The sequence below is a fragment of the Balaenoptera ricei genome, chromosome 4 (genome assembly GCF_028023285.1).
Source record: "Balaenoptera ricei isolate mBalRic1 chromosome 4, mBalRic1.hap2, whole genome shotgun sequence".
Lineage (NCBI taxonomy): Eukaryota > Metazoa > Chordata > Mammalia > Artiodactyla > Balaenopteridae > Balaenoptera > Balaenoptera ricei.
In genome coordinates this window covers 30,955,716-30,981,185 of record NC_082642.1, presented here as the reverse complement: position 1 = coordinate 30,981,185, position 25,470 = coordinate 30,955,716, and the positions used below count along the sequence as shown (strand labels likewise).

The 25,470-nt window shown below is 38.8% G+C and overlaps 1 protein-coding gene across 5 annotated transcripts in view; it reads left to right on the top strand.

Moving 5' to 3' along the window:
- Positions 1-1,555: 1,555 nt before the first annotated feature.
- TBC1D5 (TBC1 domain family member 5) overlaps positions 1,556-25,470 on the top strand; it is a 537,570-nt gene continuing 513,655 nt past the window's right edge. For all 5 annotated transcript variants that reach the window (XM_059920388.1, XM_059920390.1, XM_059920392.1 and 2 more), the window contains exon 1: positions 1,556-1,747. The gene's annotated coding sequence lies outside the window, so the exon portion shown is untranslated. The remainder of the gene's footprint in view (positions 1,748-25,470) is intronic.

The window sequence follows — 25,470 nt, the reverse complement described above, 5'->3', positions numbered from 1 at the left end:
CACGAGAGCATGACTTCTGTGGAGGCATGGTTCATTGTGGGCCACCAAAATAATGGTGTCCCACAGATTCTGAACCTTGGACTAGATATTTAGAGTGGAATGCTACTAGCATACCTGAGGTGGTAGCTGAAATTATTGGGTGGAATCAATCCATGGGTGTATCCATTGGTAAGTGCAGAAAAGAGCCCACCAACAATGCAAACACATGAGAGCTGGGTTGTGATTTTCCTCTTTCTCAGAAGCCCTTGTCAACGCTGTTTCTTGATGAACATTTATCCCAACATTTTCCTGGGATTCTGTTGCTAGTTCTATTTCTTGAACATCTTCATCTCAATATTCACTAGTTTAACAGTAATGATGACTGGTCTGGCCAGAACTACCAGTTAGTATGTTTTTACATTTTAATTATTTTTCCCCCCATTAAATCTGGCACGAGGCACTCACATAACCTGTCCTGCTTCTGCAACAAAAAGGGTCTGCAGAAAGTGAGGGAATCCTCCCCTGCAGGGGAGGGTTTGTTTGTGAACAAAGGTCTCCCACGCAGGGACCTTCCTCGGAAGCTAGCTAACCTTTGGAAATTTGACCTTTCTCTGACTTGGTTTCCTTTTTCTGGACTCAACAGTATCGATTTCCATTGGGCTCTTTGTGAAGATAGGTTAATAAAAGACCATAAATCTTTTTAACTAGGTGAAGCATTTACCACTCTAATTAGCATTACCATTCAAAGCATTACCATTCAAAGGCTTTCATATTGGGGAAACAAGCAAAACGGCACTGGCACTGCGCTGTGTAAATCATGATTAAGCAGTGGAGGACAACAAGCCACAGCATTTAGGCATGTCTGCATTCGGATAGTCAGTCATCCGACCTTTGCCGAGGTACCATCATGCTAAAGACACATACTGCCCTAGGTTATGAGGTAACATAAAATGCAAGCCTAGCACTGTGGTTTGTAAAAAATAACTGTTATGTATTATTTCTCCATGGACTATACTTAAGTTGGTATGCACAAAATGCTAGTGACTCCTCCAAAGTAGAGTGGGGTACGTTTCACAGAGGAAGTGACATATTGGTTGGGTCTTGAAGCATGAATAGGAGTCCAGTCAGCTGCAACAAGGAAATGTAAATTCTTAAGCAGGAGGGCCAGCCTCTCAGAAAGTCCCACCCTGGGAAGGCAGTGGTGGTGAGCGTGAGGGTCTAAGTCCTGGGGTAGAGTCCCAGCCTCCAGCTGCGCGATGGCGGAGAGGGGGTGTGGAAGGGAGAGAGGGAAAGGGGAAGGAAGGGAAAGGGGGGGGAAAAAAAAAAAAAAAAAAAAAAAAAAAAAAAAGGCCATCCCGCGCATGCGCTCTAGCGGCAGCGGAGGAGGGCTCGGCTCGCGGCTCCCTCCCCGCCTCGCGCCTCGCGGGGCCCCACAGGCCCGGCCCCGAGAGCAAGCGCGTCGCGCCCGCGCAGTCTTCGGGCCCCGGCGGGCGCCTGCGCACCAGCGTCCTGGGCGCGCGAGCCGCGGGGTTATTAGAGGTGGAGCGCGGGGAGGGCGCGAGGCAGGAGGCGGCCGCCGTTACGGCGCGGGCGTGGTCACGTGGCCGCTGGTCACCGCCGCCGCCACCCCCTCCCGTCCTGTTCTCTATCTGGTCGGGTCCGGCCCGGCCGGCACCACGAGCGCCCGGCAGAGACTGAGGGAGAGAGAAAGAGGAGGGGAGGAGGAGGATTCAGGGAGTAGGAGCTGGGGAGCCCTCCTGCGCCACAGGTAAAATAATGATGATAATCGTAAAGCAGCCCGGGCCCCCTGAGCGCCTCCGCCTTCCTCCAGCGCAGCCCCCACATGCAGACGCTCCCGCCCCGGTCTCCCCTCAGCCTCTCAGGACGAGTCCCGCCTCCCCTCGCTCCGCCGCCGCCTCCCTGGCAGGCCTGTGGTGCCGCCGCCGCCGCCGCGGACGGGGACTCGCAGCGCCCTCCGCGTGTGCGCATCCTGGGCGGGCGGGGGTTGGGTGGCGGGAGAGTAGACTCTTTCGCTGCGGGGCGGCGGGGCCGGGGGCCTGTTCCCCAGCTTGCTGCCTGCCTGCCCTTTGGGGTCCCGGCCGCAGGGCCCCCTGCAGCGAGAAGGCAGAGCCTGGTGGCCGGACCCGGGCTCCACTTCCTACTTGGTAGATTTCCCTGTTCATTTCAGCCCCGGGCAGCACGCTTCCTTCGCGGGCCGGAAGCCAAACGGACCCGAAATCCCCAAATGTTTTAAAGTGCAGCCTTGAGAAGAGAAAAAAGCCTTTCACTTTTCAAGATGGAAACGTGACCTTGTTTGAGTACGACTTGAGTTTTTTCACCTGTAGGAACATGCAAGTTGAGGCCGTTCAGGGTATGAGAAAAACTTTGCAGAGGGTGAACATTGATTTTTTTTTTTTTATTTAACGGCTCCCCCCGCCCCTTTCCTGGAAAAAGGAGCACCAACCTCCAAAACAATTTCCTGATTCTACAAGTGACCTAGAGTTTGTTCAGTAGCTATTAAGTAGTTTTACTTCCAGGATATGATTTATGTTTAAAGTTAACATCTTTTAGATTTTTTTCTGAATAATTATCTGGAAAGAGTTTTCACTTGTCAACGTCGAATTCTGACTCCCAAAATTTTAGAATGCAGGTTGCACACCTTTGGGCCGGATTGCGCTGAAACTTCTAGACCCAGTCATTCTTTTGTATTCTTTGTACCACAAAATATAGCCCCAATATATGACTATGTAGTCCCTATATATTATGAGCGTGCGCTGTTACACTGTTGAAAGTAAACCTTTGAGCACCTTTGGTATCAGTGATAAAGAAATTCATTTATGTGTTGGTTAATTCTCTTAAGGAGCTTTTCTGATTCTACGTCTTGGTAGTTTTCACATCTTATCTCTAAATTCACTTGTAAACTGGAGCATTTTTAATTTTTACAGCTATCTGCAGTAGAGTCCTGTAGAGCAGTTCTTCTCAAACTTCAGTGTGCCTAGGAATCCCTTGGGGCTCCTGTTTAAATATGCAAATTCTGATTCAGTAGATCAGATACAGCTTGGTATTCTTTATTTCTTATAAGCTCCTACCTGCGGCTGGAGGAGGAACTATTCTTGAGTAGCAAAGATGTAGATTACTTGTTTGCTAAGAAATAAAGTGTATCAATGAACAAGTGCGTTTTAATAATTCACGTTTGGTGTAGAGGTGGCTTGAGATAAGAGACACATGGCAGGATGAACTGAGAGCGCTTGCCTTAGGGAAATCCCTTATGCAGAGTAAGCTAAGTCCAGGTCCCAGGGGAGGTGATAGCGGAACTGGGAGAACTCCCTCAACTAGGAAGAGTGCAGGTACCACGTGTGCCTGCTGTGTGGTGCCTACATCACTTGGCCTGCGAATATTCCATGGAAGCTTGGTGTACTTCTAACTGAAGGACTTGCTCAGCAATGGGTAGTTGGATTTTTATCAACATAAAGGCTATACATCATACTCTTGAAAGTTTCTTTTATTGGTGAACGTATTGAGTGTGTTGCTCTTTCTGTCACCCGTTCAAATGCAGCCTCAGTTGAGTAGTGCATTCCTGAGCCTTGGAAGCAAACTTGTAAACAATATAGGGTCTCCACCTGTCGAGTTTTTTCCTAAATTTTAAAAAATGTAAATTGAAAAGTTTATGTTTAAAAAAAGTAAGTTGAAAAGTGTCACACGTAACTTCATATATTCATACTTTATATACATAAAAATGGTTGTACTTAAGTTTTGAAAAAGTTTATGGCAGTATAACATCAACTACTTTTAGCATCGTAATTTTTATAGTCTTCATTCTAGTTCTTACTTCACTATTGTTTTTTTTTTTTTTTAATTTATTTATTTATTTATGGCTGTGTTGGGTCTTCGTTTCTGTGCGAGGGCTTTCTCTAGTTGCGGCGAGCGGGGGCCACTCTTCATCGCGGTGCGGGGGCCACTCTTCATCGCGGTGCGCGGACCTCTCACTATCGCGGCCTCTCCCGTTGCGGAGCACAGGCTCCAGACGCGCAGGCTCAGTAATTGTGGCTCACGGGCCCAGTTGCTCCGCGGCATGTGGGGTCCTCCCAGACCAGGGCTCGAACCCGTGTCCCCTGCATTGGCAGGCAGACTCTCAACCACTGCGCCACCAGGGAAGCCCCACTATTGTTTTTCATGTTAAATAATATGACAGTACTTTTTTTCTTCCAGTTTTATTGAGATGTAATTGATATATAGCACTCTGTATAAGTTTAAGGTGTGGAGCATAATGATTTGGTTTACATCATGAAATGATTATTACGATAAGTTTAGTGAACATCCATTATCTCATATAGATATTAAAGAAATAGAAAAAAATTTTTTTCCTTGTGATGAGAACTCTTAGGATTTAACAACTTTTTAACAGCTCTTAACTTTCATATGCAACGTAAAACAGTGTTAATTATGTTTATCGTGTTTTATGTTATATCCCTTGTACTTATTTATCTCATAACTGGAAATTTGTACCTTTCGTCTGCCTTCATCCAACTCCCCCTCCCTCCACCTCTGGCTCTGTTAACCGCAAATTTGATCTCTTTTTCTTATTATATTTATTTATGTATGTATTTATTTATTTATTTAACATCTTTATTGGAGTATAATTGCTTTACCATGGTGTGTTAGTTTTTGCTGTATAACAAAGTGAATCAGCTATATGTATACATATATCCCCATATCTCCTCCCTCTTGCGTCTCCCTCCCACCCTCCCTATCCCACCCCTCCAGGTGGTCACAAAGCACCAAGCTGATCTCCCTGTGCTATGTGGCTGCTTCCCACTAGCTATCTATTGTACATTTGGTAGTGTATATATGTCCATGCCACTCTCTCACTTCGTCCCAGCTTACCCTTCCCCCTCCCCATGTCCTCAAGTCCATTCTCTACATCTGCGTCTTTATTCCTGTCCTGACCCTAGGTTCTTCAGAACCATTGTTTTTTTTTTTTTTTTTGATTCCATATATGTGTGTTAGCATATGGTATTTGTTTTTCTCTTTCTGACTTACTTCACTCTGTGTGATAGTCTCTAGGTCCTGATCTCTTTTTCTATAAGTTAGTTTTTGAAGTATAATTGACCCACAACACTGTTATTTCCTATTACACAACATCTAGTTACAATTTATCATCCTACAAAGCTATTACATAGTTATTGACTATATTCTTCACACTGTACATTTTATACCTGTGATTCATTTATTTTGCAACTGGAATTTGTACCTCTTAATCCCCCTCACCTATTTCATTCCTCCTCCCACCTCTGTCGCAACCACCTATTTGTTCTCTGTATATATAACTGTTTCAATTTTGTTATGTTTGTTCATTTGTTTTTTAGGTTTCACATATAAGTGAAATCATACGGTATTTGTCTTTCTGACTCATTTCACTTAGCATAATACCTTATAGGTCCATCCATGTTGTTGCAAATGGCAAGATTTCATTCTTTTTTATGGCTGAGTAATACTGCATTTTGTGTGTGTGTGTGTGTATACACACACACACCCCACATCTTCTTTATCCATTCATCTATTGATGGACGCTTAGGTTGCTTTCATATCTTGGCTATTGTAAATAATGTTGCAATAAATATAGAGGTGCATATATCTTTTCTAATTAGTGTTTTTGTTTTCTTCATATAAATACCCAGGAGTGGCATTGCTGGAACTTTGGTAATTTTATTTTTAATTTTTTGAGAACTCTCAATACTGTTTTCCATAGTGGCTGCACTGATTCACATTCCCACCAATAGTGCACAAGGGTTCCCTTTTTTCCACACCCTCACCAACACTTGTTATTTGTTGTCTTGTTGATAATAGCTATTCTGACAGGTGTGAGGTGATATCTCAGTGTGGTTTTGATTTGCATTTCCCTAATGATTAGTGATGTTGAGCATCTTTTCATTTGCCTGTTGGCTATATATTCTTTGGAAGAATGTCTGTTGAGATCCTCTGCACATTTTTCAATCAGGTTGTTTGTTTTTTGATATTGAATTGTATGGGTTCTTTTTATATTTTGGATATTAACCCCTTATCAGATACATGATTTGGAAATAGCTTCTCCCATTCAGTAGGCAGCCTTTTCATTTTATTAATCGTTTCCATTGCTGTGCAAAAGTTTTTAAGTTTGATGTAGTCCCATTTGTTAATTTTTACTTTTTTTTCCCTTGCCTGAGGAGACATATCCAAAAAAATATTGCTAAGATTGATGTCAAAGAGCTTACTACTTAGGTGTTCTTTAAGAAGTTTTATGGTTTCAGGTCTTACATTTAAGTCATTAATCCATTTTGAATGTATTTTTCTGCATGGTGAGAGAGAGTAGTCCAGCTTGATTCTTTTGCATGTAGCTGTTCAGTTTCCCCAACATCATTTATTGAAGAGGCTGTCTTTTCCCCATTGTATATTCTTGCCTCCTTTGTTGTAGATTGATTGCACATGTAAGTATGGGTTCATTTCTGGGCTCTTTATTTTGTTCCATTAATGTTTGTGTCTGTTTTTGTGACAGTACCGTCCTGTTTTGATTAATGTAGCTTTGTAATATAGTTTGAAATCAGGGAGCGTGATACCTCCAGCTCTGTTCTTCTTTCTCAAGATTATTTTGGCTATTTGGGTTTTTTTTTTAATGTTTCCATCCAAATATTAGAATTATTCTAGTTCTGTGAAAAATGCCCCTGGTATTTTGATAGGGATTGCATTGAATCTGCAGGTTGCCTTGGGTAGCATGGCCATTTTAACAATATTACTTCCTCCAATCCATGAACACAGTATATCTATCTGTGTTGTCTTTGATTTCTTTCATCAGTATCTGATAGTTTTCTGAGTCTAGATCTCTTACTTCCTTAGATTTATTCCAAGATATTTTATTCTTTTTGATGTGATTATAAATGTGATTAATTTATTACTTAATTTTTCTTTCTGATAGTTTGTTATATATAGAAATGCAGCAGATTTCTGTATATTAATTTTGTATTCTGCAACTTTACCAAATCCTTGATGAGTTCTAGTAGTTCTTTGGTGGCATCTTTAGGATCTTCTATGGATAGTGTCATGTCATCCGCAGACAGTGACAGTTTTACTTTCTCCTCTCTAATTTGGATTCCTTTTACTTTGTTTTTCTTGTCTGATTGTTGTGGCTAGGACTTCCAGTACTACGTTGAATAAAAGTTCCAGTACTATGTTGAATGAAAATGTTGAGAGTGGGCATCCTTGTCTTGTTCCTGATCTTAGAGGAAATGCTTTCTTCACTGTTGAGTGTGATGTTGGCTGTGGGCTTGTCATTTATGGCCTTTATTATGTTGATGTATGTTCCCTCTCTACCCACTTTTTTGAGAGTTTTTATCAAAAATGGATGTTGAATTTTGTCACAAGCCTTTTCTGGACCTATTGAGATGATTGTATGTTTTTTGTACTTCAGCTTTTTAATGTGGTATATCCCATTAATGGATTTGCAGATATTGAACCATCTTTGCTTTCCTGGAAGAAATTCCTCTTGATCATGATGTATGGTCCTTTTAATGTATTGTTGGATTTGATTTGCTAATATTTTGTTGAGGATTTTTGCATGTATGTTCATCAGTGATATTGGTCTGTAATTTTCTTTTTTTGTGTATCTTTGTCTGACTGTGGTATCAGAGTGATGCTGGCTTCACTAGATAGAATGGGTTTGGAAGTGTTCCGTCCTCTGCAATTTTTTGGAATAGTTTGAGAAGGATAAGTGTTAACTCTTCTCGGAGTTTTTGGAAGAATTCATATGTGAAGCCATCTGGTCCTTGGACTTTTGTTTGTTGGAAGTTTTTAAAATTACTGATTCAACTTCATTACTGCTAATTGGTCTGTTCATATTTTCTATTTCTTCTTGGTTCAGTCTTGGGAGATTGTACCTTTCTAAGAATTTGTCCATTTCTTCTAGGTTGTCCATTTATTGGTGTACAGTTGTTCATAGTAATCTCTTATGATCCTTTTTATTTCTGTGGTGTCATTTGTAACTTCTTTTTTATTTCTGGTTTCCATTTGCATGGAGTACCTTTTTTCATCCCCCTAACTTTTAGTCTGTGTGTGTCTTTACATCTGAAGTGAGTCTCTTTTTAGGTAACATATATATGGGTCTTATTTTATATCCATTCAGTCACTCTTTGTCTTTTGATTGGAGCATTTAGTCCATTTACATTTAAAGTAATTATTGATAGGTGTGTACTTACTGCTGTTTTGTAATTGTTTTCTGGTTATTTTCATAATTTATTTGTTCCTTTTTTCTCCTTTTGATTTGGTGACTATCTTTAGTGTTACTTTTGGATTCCTTTCTCTTTTCTGCATGTGTATTTAGTATAGATTTTTGGTTTGTGATTAGCATGAGGTTTATGTGTGTGTATATGTGTATATATATACATGTTCATCATATATATCTATATATATCTATATAGTTATGATTGTTTTAAGTTGATGATCTTTTAAGTTCGAATGTGTTTTAACAACCATGCATTTTTAACCCCTTCCCCCAGTTTACCGTTTTTGACATCATATTTTACATCCGTTTGTTTTGTGGATCCCTTAAGTATTTGTTGTGGATGTTTTTACAAGTTTTGTCCTTTTACTTTTCTACTAGCTTTATAAGTGGTTGATTGACTACCTTTACTGTATATTTGCCTTTACCAATGAGTGTTCCTTTTGTAATTTTCATATTTCTAGTTGTGGCCCTTTATTTTTCACTTAGACAAGTCCTTTTAACATTTCTTGTAAAGCCAGTTTAGTGAGGTTGAACTCTTTTAGCTTTTGCTTGCCTGTAAAACTTTTGATCTCTCCATCAAATCTGAATGAAAGCTTTGGCAGGAAGAGTGTTGATGGTAGGTTTTTTCCTTTCATCATTTTAACTGTTTATATTGTGCCACTTCTTCCCAGCCTGCAATATTTCTGCTGAAAAGTCAGCTTATAGCCTTATCAGATTTTTCTCATATGTAACTTGTTGCTTTTTCCTTGCTGCTTTTAATATTCTCTCTTGATTTTTAATTTTTGCCATTTTAGATACAGTGTGTCTTGGTTTGATCCTCTTTGGGTTGATGCTGCTTAGGATTCTCTGTGCTTCCTGGACCTGGATGTCTGTTTCCTTTCCCAGGTTAGAGAAGTTTTTGGCTATTATGTTTTCAAATATTTTATTTGCCCCTTTCTCTCTTCTCCATCTGGGACCCCTTTAATGTGAATGTTAGTACACTTGATGTTGTCCCAGAGGTCTCTTAAACTTTCCTCACTTCTTTTTCTTTTTTCTTTTTTCTGTTTAGCTTCAGTGATTTCCACTACTCTGTCTTCTAGCTCACTGATGCGTTTCTCTGTATCATTTAGTCTACTGTTGATTCCTTCTAGTGTATTTTTCATTTCAGTTATTGTATTCTTCATCTCTGTTTGGTTCTTCTTTATATTTTCCAACTCTTTGTTAAAAACTTCTAACTTCTCATTCTGTTTATTTAGTCTTATCCGGAGTTATTTGATCATCTGTCTGATCACTACTTTGAACTTTTATTGGGTAGGTTGCTTATCCCCACTTCAGCTAGTTCTTCTTCTGGGGTTTTATTTTGTTCCTTTGTTTGGAATATATTCTTCTGTCATCTTATTTTGCCTAGTTTGCTATTTTTATTTCTGTGTATCTGGTAGGTTGGTTACATTTTATGATCTTGGAGAAGAGGTCTTTTGTAGGAGACATCCTATGTTTCCCAGCAGTGCACTCCCCTCTAGTCACCAGAACTATATGTTATAGGGCCCACCTGTGTGGGCTGTGTGGGTCCTTCTGTTGTGGCAGGCTGACTGCTATTGGTGGTCTGGTAGGTGTGGCAGGCTGACTGCTATTGGTGGTCTGGTAGGTATGGCAGGCCCCTGGTCTCGTTGGTGGGGCTGGGTCATGAGACAGCTGGCTGTGGGTTCCTGGGGGGTCCCGCAGCTAGCGCTGATTGGTAGGTGGGCAGAGCTGGGTTCTGGGGTGGGTGTAGGTCCAGGGGGTCCTAGCACTAGAGTCTGTTTGCTGGTGGGCAGGGCCAGTCCCTGACATGGCTAGCTGTGGTGTCTGAGGTGTTTCAGGGCTGCTGTTGGCCCTGGTGAGTGAGGCTGGATTGCAGGGTGGCTGGCTGAGGGGTCCAAGGTGTCTTGGAGCTTGGGTCAACCTGCTGATGAGTGGGGTTGGGGCCTAGGGGCTCCTGGGACTAGTCCTGGGCTGCTGATGGATGGAGCCAGGTTCCAGGTTCTCTGGCTGCAGGGCCTTGGGGGTCCTAGAGCTGGTGTCTGCCTGCTGTTGGGCTGGGGGTGGTTCCTGACACATCTGGCTGTGGCTTCTGGGTTGTCCTGAAGCTGATGTTGGCCTGCTGGTGGGTGGGGCTGGGGCCCAAGGCATCCTGGGGCTGGTGCCCAGCCAGTGGTGGGTGAGTCCGGGTCCTGGGGCTAGTGCCAGCCCACCTGTGGGCGGATTCGTGTATGACAGTACTTTTGAAGCACTTACTAAGTGCCAGGCACTGTTCTAAGCACTTTATGTATCTTAATTCATTTAATCCTCACACCAACCTCGAAGGAAACTAAAGCAGAGAGGGTAAAAGTCACATGCCAGCACAGAGCTGGGATTCTGGCTGACTCTAGAGTCCATGCTTTTAAAAGTCTTCTCTTTGTTGTGTTTTGGAAGAAAATAAATGAATGATACTCTTTTAAATCCCCTTTTCCTAGTACTGTTGAGAATTATCGAGCTTGACTTTCATTTTAAAATTCAAATTTGTCATTCTTTTTTTTTTTTTTTTTAATTCCCCCCATTTTATCCCACTTCAAAATGAAGAATTGCCTCAATGATTGTAATCTTTTCTGAATAAGACATTGAAATTTGCAACGGTTTATTTTGTTTGCACTTGTTTGCTGGACTGGTCTCTTAAGTTTGTATGTCACTCTTAAAAGTGAAAGTGGTGTCTGTTTCCTTTTGAACCTGCAAGTTTTGAGTCCTTCATTTCTTGCCTATGACTGTCTCCCCTCCCCTCCCCTCCCCCTCTATGCATATATGGTAGATTTATTTATGTTTGTTATTCTAACATTTAGGATTTTGAGGGGGATTGACTGGGTTACTGACTTTTTATTTGGCCAGTAACGACAATAAGAAACTAAACATTGATCATCATTATCATATTTAACACTGAGAAGGTAAGAATGACAACCTTAGAATGAAAAATGGTATTTTAAGTTGAATAATTTGTGTTTCATAAAAATATATATATCGTCTGCTCCCCACCCGCTTTCTGCCTCAGACCACTGAAAACTTTATCCCACATCAGCCCAGTCTGAGGAATGGTGCCGTACACCTGGTCTAAAACATTTCTCTTAATGTGGACAGATCATTAAAATGGCAGTGCTATACAGTTTGTGTACTAGAATTTGAGAACTGAGAGGTTATGAATGGGGGCAGTTATGGAGGGGAAAGAGATGGGGGAGGGCCTGAGGCTAATTCCAGTGGCATTAATTTTCTATTAACTGGGATAATAGTAAGTTTGAGAAGGAAGTCAGTATAACAGCAAATCTGTGTTATAAATGTTTTCTCCATGCTTATTCTCTATTGTGATGTCTCTCATAATGCCATGCTGGCCAGTTACTTAGCCTCACAGTGCCTCACTTTTCTCATCTTTAAAATGGGGATAATAATAGAAACTACCTCACAAAGTTGTTTTGAGGATTAAATGATTATATGTGTATGTATACATGTGTGTATACACATAAACACATGTAATATATGTATTATACCTATGCTGTTCTTATTATGTTATATGTATAAATGTTACATACACACGTGTGTGTGTGTGTGTGTGTGTATGACATATATGTAGATAAACAGTTGTCCCTTGGTATTGGCAGGGGATTCATTCCAGGACCCCTGTGGATACCAAAATCTGTGGATGCTCAAGTCCCTTATAGAAAATGGCATAATATTTGCATATAGTATACACACATCCTTAAGCATACTTTAGATCATCTCTAGATTACTTATAATACCTAATGCAATGTAAGTACTATGTAAATGGTTGCCGGAGCCTGGCAAATTCAAGTTTTGTTTTTTTGGACTTTCTGGAATTTTATTTTTTTTCCCCTGAATATCTTTGATTCATGATTGATTAAATCTGCAGATGTGGAACCAGAGTATATGGAGGGCTGACTGTATATATACATACAATGCTTAGGTAGTATCTGGTACATAGCTAATGCTACAATCTTAAGTGTTAGATATTATGTTCTGCTGTGGATAATCTGCAGTGGTTGATCATATCCACATATTCAAGACTGACTATATTTGAATGAACTTAATGGAAATCGTACATTTATTTGGTATAAGGCTGTAGGGCCAAGAAAACAGAAAGTTTGTGCTTTTTTGTTTGAAAATACAAGATTGGTATAGTAATGATTTTATCCCTTTGGAGATGTAAATATGAATAAATATGGTTTGGCAGCTCAGATCTTTCAAAACAAGGAAGTAAGGCTGTAGAAACAATAAAAGATGTCTTTGGTGGTGGTATAAAAGGATTAGTTTAAAATTTTCAAGTGTAGTGTTATGAAGCCCAGAACAAGATAACCTTTTTCTGGAGGCTTCTCTGATTACAACTTTTACCTTCCTCGAGTGACTTGTTTGCTCCTTGAAATAATTCATCTTTCTTTGCATCCTCCAAACTTGGTCTGTAGTCCCTTATCTGAAACCCATGGTGGCATATGTGTCTCAGAAGTAAAAAGTTTTTTGGAACTTAGAAAATTAATATGGTGCATATGCCGTATATCATGAAACCTCCTGTGGGTAGGAGCAGTCACCCCATAATCAGACACATTAATTTTCCCAGCAAAATTATACATCTTCACACTAAGTAGAATAAAAAAGACTATAAGAAACCTTACATTAGTTAGGCCATGTTTCTCTGGCAGCTTAGAAAATAATTTTTAGGTTTTAGAGCTTTTTGGATTTTTGGAGTTGGAGATAAGGGATTGGGGTCTGTGTGTGTCTGTGTATGTGTGTCTGTGTGTGTATATATTTTTTTTAGTATTTATATTCATCATAGTGCCTGTCTCCTTGAGTAGACAGAGAACTGGAATATAGGATCTGTGTGTTAGTATTTTGTATCTTTAGCATCTATAGGGCCTGGCATGCAGTAGGTACTCATTAAATGTCCATTAGTTTGTATGAAAAACATCTAAAGATAATATCATTCAGTCATCGTTCTGTGCTGCATGTCGTATCTGTGGCTGACTCAATGAAAATATTTAATAATCGCAGATTTATTATTTTTTTAACTCAATTGCCCAGGACAGGTGGTTATTGGACAACTTTTTTTGAAACAAGAGATTTGAAATAGTCATTACAGAGGATTGCAAATTTTCATAAATTTGTATTGACAAGAATGTTTATCTTGACCTTTTTATGGGTCATGAAGTCTATATTTAGAAGAATGATTTACTTTTTAAAATTGATTAGATTTAGTTATATATGATAATTACAATAAACTAGCTGTGGTATATCTGTCTAAAGAAAATGCTGCCATGGGTGAATATCTTTGGTCAAATAATCACAGTATGATAATCTAGATGGCCATTAGAAAATAGGTGTTTTTTTTCCTATTACAAAAAGTAATGCTTATTGTGGAAATTTTATAAAAATGGATTATCAAAAATAGTCACGTGGACTGTTGGATAGTTCTTAAAGTTCTCTTCAGGGTTATCGTGCTTGGAGAGGCTGAAAATAAAGTCAGGTTTGTAGTACAAGTACTAGTTTAGAAAGCCAAGTAACAAATGCGGGAATGCTTTATGTTTTAGTGTTACTAAACGTTTTGTCCCTAAGTAAGATAAAAAGGTTGAACCAAAAGTAATGAAGTCTCCACTTCCAAATAGTGGGGTCTTCAGAATAATTAGATCAGTGAGAAGTAAGCTCCCACTTCTGATATGACCACCTTGGGGGAGATGCACCCGCCTTCTGATAGAGTTGGGGTGAAGACTGAGCCCAACTCACAGGCTCTGGCTGCAGAGGCAAGCATTTTGTTTGCTGATAACCAGTGGGGATCAGAGTCAACCCCTTGAGAGTTTCCCAGAATGCTACCTTTGGAGTTGTTGCAGGAATCCAAGAAGAGGTACTAACACTGTATCTCTTGCCATCTTGGGGTGAGATAGTGGATTGATTGCCCTGGATCCCTTGTAGGATTTGGGGGTGAAGGTGGATTTGATAGGAGATGGGCAGATGGTACCACTATGTCGGTTTTTGTCTGCTTCATTCATTAAAGTAGACTTCTTTTTCTTCATGAAGTCCAAGAATCTTGTGGTAAGAATGCTCATTTTGATAGGTCGATGTGTACGGTGTGGGGAGGATTGGGATAAATTGCCTCCCTTCTCCAATCTGCATTTCTCTTAACTAATTTAAGGTTAATTTTAATTTCATTATCCTGTGTTGTGTGTATGTAAATTGTAGCTATACACAGCTGAACATGTGTATATGTAAATAATACCTAATTTTTAAAAAATTAATTAATTTATTTTATTATTTTGGCTGTGTTGGGACTTCATTGCTGTGCGGGCTTTCTCTAGTTGTGGCAAGTGGGGGCTACTCCTTGTTGCGTTGCGCGGGCTTCTCATTGCGGTGGCTTCTCTTGTTGTGGAGCGTGGGCTGTAGGTGCACGGGCTTCAGTAGTTGTGGCACGTGGGCTCAGTAGTTGTGGCTTGTGGGCTCTAGAGCACAGGCTCAGTAGTAGTGGCGCACGGGCTTAGTTGCTCCGTGGCATGTGGGATCTTCCCGGACTAGGGCTCGAACCCGTGTCCCCTGCATTGGCAGGTGGATTCTTAACCACTGCACCACCAGGGAAGCCCTGTCTTTTTAAACTAAAAGTGATTCTTGCTATTTTGTTGCTTGCATTTATTTTTCATTTAATATTTTATGTTACTTCTGTTACTACTTTTCCATGTACTTTTTGGTCACTCCATACTATTTCATTGTATGAATGGGCTATAAGTAGTCCTCCATTCTTGGACACCTAGATTCCTCTCAGTCTTTCTGATGAGAAGTGATACACTGACTATTATTGTATTGATAGCTCATGTCCCTTTGTGCCTGTGAATTATTATTAATTTAGGAAAAACTGTGGTGAGTGGAATTAGCAGGTCAAAAGATAATTTAACAGTTGTGTTACATTTGGCTAAATTGCCCACCAGGAAGGTTGTAGCACTTTACCCTTTACTACAAAACTGTTTGAGAGGCCCTGTACCTATTGTTATTGGGTATTATCTTATCTTTCTTTATTTTAATAGCTTTATTTGGGTATATGTGACTTTATCCCTGTTCCCCTTTTTTTGTTTTCTTACAGTTTTAAACATTTTATGTAGTTAGATCTTGCTCTTCTTTTATTTATCTTGTAGAGCTTTTCCTACCTTATGGTTATATAGCTATTATTTTATATTTTCAACCATTTTCATAGTTTAAATTTAAAATTTTGGGTTTGGAGTTATTCCAGAACATGTTGAATGGCATAGTGTGAAGTGGTACAAGAAATTCTAAGCTTTTTAAAAATTAAATTAAATTAATTTATTTATTTTGGTTGAGCTGGGTCTTAGTTGTGGCATGCGGGGTCCTTAGTTGTGGCTTGCTGGCTTCTCAGTTGTGGAATGCAAACTCTTAGTTGAGGCATGCATGTGGGATCTAGTTCCCTGACCAGAGATCGAACCCAGGCCCCCTGCATTGAGAGCTCAGAGTCTCACCCACTGCACCACCAGGGAAGTCCCTAAAAAATTCTAAGGTTTTTGATCAGCCAGTTTTCTCAGTACTCCTTAATGAATGACCTATTCTTTCTCCATATATATCAGTAGCTTTGTCATTTGGTCTTCTAGTCAGTCACACAGTATTTTATTTTTTATTGTTGTGAATAGGATTTTCGTGTGTGTGTGTGTGTGTGTGTGTGTATTTTTGCTACCAGACAATTTCTGGTAAATAGAAAAGCTGTTGATGTTTCATGTGTATTTATTTTGTAACCAGTCACTTTCTGACTATTTATCATCACAGCTTTTCAGTTGATTCTCTTACCTTTTCCAGGTAGATAAGTATACCATGTGAAGCTAGCCATTTTTGTAGAGAGATCAAATTGTACATCGTGTGGGCTTCTTGGAGTATCAAGCATCATGAGTTTCTTTTCCTGGTCAGGTGGTATAATTTTCTACTCCTCATGGTGAGTTTTCTTTTCAAGCTATGGTCCATTTAAAGTTCTCCAACCCAAAGCCTGTGATTTTCAAAACTGAGTGTAGTGGAGGCCTTTGGGAAGTGATCAGTAGACCAGGAGGCAGTGAAGGTGGGGCGGAATGGGAGAGGCAGGCATGGGGAAGTGCCTGATATGCCAGCTCTTCCTTCTCTGACCCCTTTTCTGATTTCTGATTATTTTTCTGGGCTTCTTCAATTTTGCCCTTTTTAATGATTTTCTGGCTTCTTATTTAATTCTCCAGATATACTTTGTTTTCTTTCTTTCTTTCATACAGTTGCTCCCCTACCTCCTTTTTACTTTGATCCGGAATACAGATGTAGTAGTCTGAGAAGTAGTCCTGAGCAGTCCCTCTGATTTCCTTCCTTATTGTCACTAAAACTACTGCAAAATGCCCTGACCAGTGGCCACTGTGCATCCTATCATGCAAAGGGTATGGCAAGACATTGATTAAACTTAGGTTTCCTCATAGAATAAAACCACTGTTTTAGAAGCGTTAACAAAATGAGAGAGACATACTTTATAAAGACAAATTGCGAGAGGATTGTAGAGTTGTAGCTGGGTGGTTGAGGACTCCAGAGGACACAGAGAGAGATTAGTTTTACAAAGAGAGAACAGGTTTCTGAAGAGTCTGTTATCTTAGGTCTCCAACCGATTTCTTCCCTGGGCTTTAGACCTGGGGATCCCATTGCCTATTGGATAACTCCCCTTTTGGGTGGCCCACAGAAAGCTCAATTTCAGTATGTGTGCAACTGAATTTACCATCTTTTCTTAGAAAACCTATTCCCCCTCCCAAGTTTATTATCTCACTGGTTGGTACCTCCATCTCTCTAGTTGTTCAAAGCCAGAAACCTGGCAGACACACTTTATTCCCTTTTCCCAAATCCTCACATAAAGGCATCAAGCTCTGTGGATTCTACCTCTTGAATCCAATGTCTGTTTATCCCCACTACTTCTACTCTGGTATATCATCTTTGGATGTCTAGATCATCAGCTCTTGATTATGTTTCTGTAAGGTTGTCTCATTGGTGTCCCTGTAGCCTGATGATCTTTCTAAGCTCTCGTCTGATTCTCTTACACTGTAGCGTAAAACCCTTCAATGCAGTCCTCCCTCAGTATCTATCAGGGATTTGTTCCACAACCCCCAGCAGATATTGAAGTCCACAGATGCACGAGTTACTTGCAGTCGGCCCACATATTGGCAGGTTCTGCATCCACAGATTCAACCAACCACGGATGGAATATGCAGGGATATAATATAAGGTGGGCTGACTGTGGTCTCCATCATCTATTTATCAGTCTTGTGTCTTCTTCTTCTGCCTCGCCTGTACTCTGTGATTTCATTATAAAGTACTGAAATATTTGAGTTTTTGGAACCGTTTATGATTTTGCTCACCTCAAGCTTGGAATATTCTATCTCTTGATCTTACTGACTTCTTGTGAGGTCTCAGCTTAAATGCCACTGCTCCAGAAGGCTTACTTAAACCACTAAGTCTGTGTTGTACCCTTCCTGTTTGGCCAAATAACCTGTACTACTCCATAACATTTATTATGTGTTAAAATTGTCTTTTTATGTAAGAGCCTGTTTCCCACTTTTGACTGCTCTGTGAGCTCCAAGGCCACGTACATCATCTTTACTCATACTTCTGGTGCTGTGCCTATTAAAAGTAGATGTCCTGTAACAGGTACTGTTCTAGGTGCTGAAAATAGAGCAGTAAATAAGAAGCTGTTCCAGTTATTAGCTGCTGTGTCATAAGCTACTCCAAACCTTACTATCTTAAGACAACAGTAATATTTATTTACTCATGATTTTATAATTTGTATAGGACATGGTACAGGAGGGGAGGTTTTTCTCTGTTTCACTTGGTGTCCGCTCATTGGAGGTCATAGTTTCCACTTCTAAGATGGCTCACTCATAAGGCTGACAGTTGATGCTGGCTGCTCTCTGGGAGCTAAACTAGGCTGTTGATCACAGCACCTACGTGAGGCCTCTCCATGTGGCCTGGGTGTGACTGGTGGTCTCTGAGAGTGAGTGTCCCAAGAACAAGCATTCTAAGAGGTAGGAGATAGAAGCAGCTAGCGCTCTTAATGATTAGGCTTAAAACTGATGAGCGTTACTTCTGCTGTATTCTATTGATTAAATAGTTAGTCAGCCTAGGTTCAATGGGAGGAGAATTAAACTCCATCTTCCGGTGCAGAAAGTGACAGAAAATTTATGACCATGTTTAATCTACCACACAGACCTAAAAAACAAACAAAAAAATAAAACTATAAAAATTATTGGATGAGTTAATTTGTCTATACTTTCAGTCTCCCAAGAATCATGATAATATATCGTTAATTTAAAAAAAGTACAATATAAAGTGAAATTTTTAAAAGTAACTTCAATTCCCAGTCTTTTTAAACAATAATTATATTTCTTTTTCTGTTATTATTTATATAGTTTCTTAATTTTTAATTGAGCATATAGCTCCTTTTTAATCGGTGTTATATTCTATTTTTATTTTTTATTTATTTTTTAAATAAATTTGTTGATTTTTGGCTGTGTGGGGTCTTTGTTGCTGTGCGCGGGCTTTCTTTAGTTGCGGTGAGTGTGGGCTTCTCGTTGCGGTGGCTTCTCTTGCTGCGGAGCACTGGCTCTAGGCGTGCAGGCTTCAGTAGTTGTGGCATGCGGGCTTAGCTGCTTCGCGGCATGTGGGATCTTCCTGGACCAGGGCTCAAACCCCTGTCCCCTGCCTTGGCAGGCGGATTCTTAACGACTGTGCCACCAGGGAAACCCTGTGTTCTGTTTTTAAATTTTATCTTTCATAAGTCCTCATGCACTGATGTTATATTTCTAGGCATATTTCTAGAAGTGATATTACCGTATCTAAGGTTATATGTAATTTAGATTTTGATACTTACTGCCAAACTGCCTAATAGATAATATTAATTTGTACTGCAACTTTTAGTGCAGGGTATAAATTATATTTTCCCATAATCTTGCTACCAGATGGTATTGTAAATCATTGCTTTTAGTTAACCTGTTGGCAAAAGTTAATAGGTTGCTTTTATTCTTATTTCTTTGATGCCTGTTTAAGCCTTTTGTCCATTTTTTGGGGGTGCCTATTTTCTTTTCTTATTGACCTTCAAGAGCTTTTTGTGGGTTATAGATTTGAACTCTGCTTATTGCATATATTGTAAATATACTCAATTTGGTTTTTCAGTTTTGCTTATACATTTTACAAATTCTTATGAAGAATTATTACATTTTTATGTAGTTCCATATATTAGTCTTTTTCTTTATGATTTTGTTTCTTGGCAGAAACAAGATTGAACTCAGTTCTCCAATTCTCCCTTATTTGTCATGTTTTTACAACTCTGGTCAATCTTCCAGTAGTTTCAAATGTAGAATTTTTGCACCTTATACATATTGCTGGGGGGAGGAGATCAGTAGACCAAGAAATTCCTTAGCAATTATACAGATGTCTATTTGGGGGATTAATTTCAGAATCTTGTCCATCTCTTAATTGTCTTATAATAAAATGGAATTGATATGTTTTGGAATTTGGCAAATTTCTGTCCTAGACAGTACCAGAGAATCAAGGTGAATAAAGACAAATTATTCCTTGGTGTCAGTGTTACTCTTTCCCACAAAATGAAACTTTCAGTGATTGAAATATAAAAATACGAAACCTTTTAAAATTGAAAACAGGATAATATGGTCAGCTAGGTTGTATGGACAAAGTATCAATAATGCCTTGAAAAGAATTAGAAATGCTAGAAAACCGTCTTTATTTTTTTTTCCTTAAAAGCTAACATGACAAAAAGAAATTACCAGGCCAAAATCTACATGAAAGTGGGAATTCAGAGAAGTAAGCAGAATATTAAAACTGCTTTTCCTCTGAGGACATTTGCCGTATTCCATGGAACTTTTACTTTGGTTTTGAAGGCCTCATAAGGCACAGGGTATAGAAATTAAAGCCTAGATAGGCCCAAGGAGAGGAGTTTAATAGGAAACTCCTCCATAAAACTGAGACTTCAAAGAGCTATGTCTATAGAGTATGGTTAAATCAAGTTTAAAACCCTTACCATGCTCTTGATCACAGGAGGCTGCAAAAATAGTTGTCTTGGACCTGAGAAAACACCTGTTCCTAAGAAGTTATAATCAGAGGTCTTCCCTCCTCTTGATTTGCAGCTCATATTCAGTGTCACCTGGGTGGTACAAATCTCACCTCAAGTTGTGAATTTAAGTGGTTCTAGGTGCCTGGGAGAAGCAAATGAAAGTCCTTTCAGGTAGAATACATTTTTATCTTAGGTCCTAGGAAATTCCCACAAATAATTTTCCAGAGAATTAGCCCACAGTAAAATATAACCAACCACACAAGGAAACAAGGCACCATGAGTGAGAAGTAGCAGAAACAATTGACAGAAGTAGGTCCTCAGAAACTTCAGGTTTTGGAATGATCAGACAGCGATTATAAAACAACTGTTTATTATGTTTATATAAAGGTGGAAAATATCTGCAGGGTATGAGAAATTTAGCAGATTTGAAAAAGACCTGAACAAAACTTCTAGAAATAAAAAATAATAATTATAATGAAAAACTCAGTGAGTATGGTTAATGGTAGATTAAATACAACTAAAGAGAATTAATGAATTGGACATAGGAGAGAACAAATTATTCAGAATGTAGCACAGAAAGACAAGGAAATGGGTAAAAAGAAAGGGATTAAGATTTATAGAACACAGAATGAGACGGTTTAACTGTATTTCAACAGTTTTCTAATTGTAGAAGGGAGAAATAATGGGAAAGGAGGCATTGTTTGAAGATATAATAGCTGAGGATTTTCCAGAACTGATGAAAAACACCAGTTTATAAATTGAGTAAGTTCAGAGAAATACAAGCAGAATACCTAAAAAGAAGTATACATCTAGACACATCATATTGATATGGAGAGCACCAGCAATGAAGAGAGCATCTTAAAAGTTGGCAGCAAACAAAAGACAGACTACCTTTTTTTTTTTTTTTTAAAGAGATTGGAGTTTATTTATTTATTTGTTTGTTTTTGGCTGTGTTGGGTCTTTGTTTCTGTGCGAGGGCTTTCTCTAGTTGCGGCAAGCGGGGGCCACTCTTCATCGCGGTGCACGGGCCTCTCACTATCGCGGCCTCTCTTGTTGCGGAGCACAGGCTCCAGACGCGCAGGCTCAGTAGTTGTGGCTCACGGGCCTAGTTGCTCCGCGGCATGTGGGATCTTCCCAGACCAGGGCTCGAACCCGTGTCCCCTGCATTGGCAGGCAGATTCTCAACCACTGTGCCACCAGGGAAGCCCCAGACTACCTTTAAACTAGCTGTGGCAGTTATGCTGACAGCTCAGGAGCAGAAATGGAAGTCAGAAAACAGTGGGATGATATCTCAGTGTGCTGGGATAAAATTGCCAGCTTAGTACTCTATGCCCATTAAAAATACATTTCAAGAGTAAGGGTGAACTAATGACATTGTCAGACAGAATTGTAAAATATTATTCTCTGATAGTAAAGAAAACATATGGATAGATGTATTTTCTGATTGATTCTGGTATTTAGAATGAAGGATTCTAATAGAACTAAGCAATTCTGAGCTCCACATAGTTATTTTATTCTTAGAAAATTGTTGTGTTTATACTTAATAAACAGAGATACTGTTTGGCAATATTTTTACCAATATAATACTCCAACTTTTGGATCTCTCCTCTGTTTAGAATCTTCAGTGTTGTTGTAGGAAACCTTTTGCGGTGATTAATGCATACGTAGGAAACCTTTTGTGGTGATTAATGCATACCTTTAAGTCTTGCTGAATCAATAATGGAACTTTTAATATTCATATTTTTTTTGAAATGTTTTAAAAATTTTATTTTATTTTTGGCTGCATTGGGTCTTTGTTGCTGAAGTTAGGATAAGAAGAATCTGGAGAAAATTGTGTCTTGGATTTGCAAAAATAATTCCTGGAAATGACTTTATTCTCTTCTCCCAGTCCTAAATTCAAATTTGTGGAAAAAAATAGTGGGAGATGTTTTTTTAACCCATGAATAAGATTAGTATAAATGAGACTCTAGAATTTGTGGGAAGAACAAATAGACCTTAAAGTTAGTCAGATGGACCTACGTTAGAATCTGGCTCCACCATTTAGTAATTCACTCTTGGTCATGTGACTTAACTCTTCTGACAATTAGTTTTCTTATCTGTAAAATGGGGGTAAGACTGCCTTGTGGGTATATCCCGGGGAATAGAGGAGCAGTGTTTGTAAAAAGCCCTGAGTACAGTCCATAGATCTTAGTGGGTTCCCAACTCATTGTTACTGCTAAGTGACAGAACAGTGAATTGAATCTGGCAAGGAATTTGAAATTGTTTGTTGTACAAATGACATAAAAAAGTTGATCATACTTTTCATGTTGAAGAGTCATGGACACTGAAAGTAATGAGAAATTTTTTTTGCAGTTAGAAATTGTCAGAGTGTGACAATTTCACCTGTTCAATTGGTGGTTAATTTTGCATCACATCAGGTTAGGCAGCTTTCCCTTCTTCATGGCAGGTAAGAAGGAAAGATCAAGTCAGTGACTTGCTTTATAAAGGTAAAAAGATTTCCAGCCACAACACACACACACACACACACACACACACACTTCTGTCTCCCAAGGTAAGAGTTCATGGTGACAGTTAATTTATGGCAAACCTGAATATTTTAGGAATTCAGTCCAAAAACTGGTTATGAAGTATGTGGTTGAAACTTTATGCTTTAGTTTTCAGAAGTTAAATAAATTCATTGGCCTCTGATAATTTAGAATAAGAGCTATCAGAGCACTCTATTGCTATTTGAATTGAGAAATCTAACTTCTGTAAAATATTTAGATCTAGATTTTCCTTTCTCTGCTTCTTTTTGTTTATAGTCAAGACATGAAATAGAATCTTTTATAATGTGGAATTACTTGTACACCTTGCAAGTTATTTTCTAGTTTTTTCTTTATTCAGTTTTCCCTCATTGAGTAGTGATAACTATGTAGAATGTATTAGCTGACTGCATTTTTTTTTTTTTTAATTTATTCATTTATTTATTTTTGGCTGTGCTGGGTCTTCGTTTCTGTGCAAGGGCTTTCTCTAATTGTGGCAAGCGGGGGCCACTCTTCATCGCGGTGCGCGGGCCTCCCACCATCGCGGCCTCTTGTTGCGGAGCACAGGCTCCAGACGCGCAGGCTCAGTAGTTGTGGCTCACGGGCCCAATTGCTCTGCGGCATGTGGGATCTTCCCAGACCAGGGCTCGAACCCGTGTCCCCTGCATTGGCAGGCAGACTCTCAACCGCTGCGCCACCAGGGAAGCCCGCTGACTGCATTTTTAATCCATACTTATTATAGCAAAATTACGAAAATTTATAATGAAGACAATTCAGAAGTTTTTATTTTTGGAACTTGACATCATTTTAGAATGTTGGTTATAGTGATATGTTATATTTGTAGCTTTTGAGTTTATTCAGGTTACAGAGACAAAGACTAAAAACAAATCAGGCATTTCTTGTCTTTCACGAAGTTCTGGGATTTCAAGTCAAATACTTTGAAAATAAATTGGGTAAAGATAGTGACACAACTTTATCCAAATATACACATATGCTTCCTATTAAACATCGTAAATGTTTTAATTTTCTTGATTTACTTTGGACACTCAAGTGATGCAGAAATTGAGCAGCAGCAAATTTTTGTGCAGTTAGATCATGTTGTATTGGTATTTGTGCAGTGCTGCTTTTGATCTTGGAGGTAATTCCTTATGATCACAAACTTTAAAGAACTTTAAGATTATACTTTCTAAACTGATATATTTTGCATTAGTAAAAATATAGAGGATTACAAAAGACACTGTATGAAACTGCTGAAGACATTTTTTTTTTCTTGTTTACATTTGACTTTGTATTTCATATTTTGAGCTTCGGTTGTTTATATTCCACAGGCTGGTAATTTCTTCTTAACTAGTGGTTGTATGCTGTGAGGAATTATAGGTTAAATTCGAATGAGTCCCTGTTCTGTCTTTTATGTCCCAATCTCTTATATTTTGAAAATGAGTGTTATTTCATGATATCAAACTCTGTGTGAATCAAAGTCATTCCTCATAGGAACAACAATTACTAGTATAGTCTGTAAGTTAGAGTTTATTCATGTATCTCTTTAGTACTCTAGTTTGACTTTTTCACAACACCAAAGAGACTTTTAGGTACAATCATATCTTCACTTTCTGCAACACTATTAAGATAGGTTAAACACAAGCAGTCCAGTTTTAAGTTCATCTAGTAGTCCGTTTTTAAAAAGAACACTAGATAAATAGGCTTTTCTATTTACTAATGATTGCTTATAAAAAATAAATAATGCTATTAGGTTTTACTAGGTTACTTTTGTGGTGTTTTGCTGAGAAAACATTCCACTTATGACATACTGAGTAACATTCTAGATTTTTTGTGGAAAACAATGTAGTCTCTCCTTGATGGCTTAGCAATATGAGTGGCTACTATAGAATTCTGTAGAAAGCTTTCAGTTGAAACATTGTAGTATTTTTGGTCTTGAATATTAATTATCTTTTATGAAATAGTTATATAAGACATTATTCAGAAATCATTGCTGTCTTGAGAAGATCAATGAAATTTGGTGAAAACAATTATTTTTCATAGTTAATTAAATTTATAAAACTTCCATATTCAATGATACCAAGGGTTTATTAATATTGTTAATTGTGATGACATTGTGGTTGTGTAAAAAAAAAGAGTCTGTGGTTTTTGTATTTTTTAAGTAAGTTGAGGTAAAATGATAGTAAGCTAGGGACAGGTGAATAAATGTAACTAAATTAGCTAATTTGTTGAGTCTGGGTCATGTATGTATAGGGATTCATTGTTTTCACATCTTTTGTATATGTTTATAAAGTGTTGTTATAAAAATCAATTATAGGGTACCAGGGGCCAGGGAAGGGTAATAGGGAATTATTGTTTTAATTGGTATAGAGTATCTGTTTGGGATGGTGAAAAAGTTCTGAAAATGAATTGTGATGGTAGCACAACATTGTGAATGTACTCAGTGCTACTGAATTTTACAATTAAAAATGGTTAGAAATGGTAAATTTTAATTTTTATTAAAATTATTATATTTCACCATAATAATTAAAGTACAGTCATACAAATAATCCCAGGAACCATCATACTTCAGGGAAAACCTTTGGGGGCATGTGATACCTTTTCTTTTCCCCTTCCTTTTCTTT